Below are 680 nucleotides of genomic sequence, written 5' to 3'. Positions count from 1 at the left end.
GCTTAAGAACCCTGGCAGCTTTACTATCCCTGCGAGAATAGGCAATGTTGATGTAGGCCATGTACTTTGTGATTTGGGAGCAAGCATAAATTTGATGTCATTGTCTTTGTACAAAAAATTGGGTTTGGGAGCTCCAAAACCCACCACTGTGATGTTGCAACTAGCAGACAGGTCCATAGCTTACCCGGAAGGGGTGATAGAGGATGTGCTACTGAAAATTGGGAAATTTATTTTCCCAGCTGATTTCATTATCTTGGATTTTCAGGCCGATGAAAAAGTTCCTATTATATTGGGAAGACCTCTCTTGGCTATAGGTGATGCTATAATTAAAGTAAGAGAAGGAAAAATGATCATGAGAGTTGACAACGTGGAAGCTGTTTTTAATGTATATAAAGCAATTCAACTTCTTCGGCAGTATGAAGAATTGTCTATGATATCTGTCATGGAGATTGATGAACAACTTGTTACCTCAAGTGTATATTTGCAGGATTCTTTAGAAAAAGAAATTGTGTTGTTTGAAAGTTTGGAGATTAATGATGAGGTTGAGGAGATGAAACATACTTTGAATGCAACATGTGAATATATAAAAGGTTTTAATCCCTTTGAACCTTTGAACAGGCCAGATGGTCCTCCTCTGAAGCCCTCAGTTGAAGAAGCTCCCAAATTGGAATTAAAGCCTT

Source organism: Nicotiana tabacum, chromosome 6, assembly GCF_000715075.1.
Source record: "Nicotiana tabacum cultivar K326 chromosome 6, ASM71507v2, whole genome shotgun sequence".
Lineage (NCBI taxonomy): Eukaryota > Viridiplantae > Streptophyta > Magnoliopsida > Solanales > Solanaceae > Nicotiana > Nicotiana tabacum.
Note: the sequence above shows the minus strand (reverse complement) of the source record.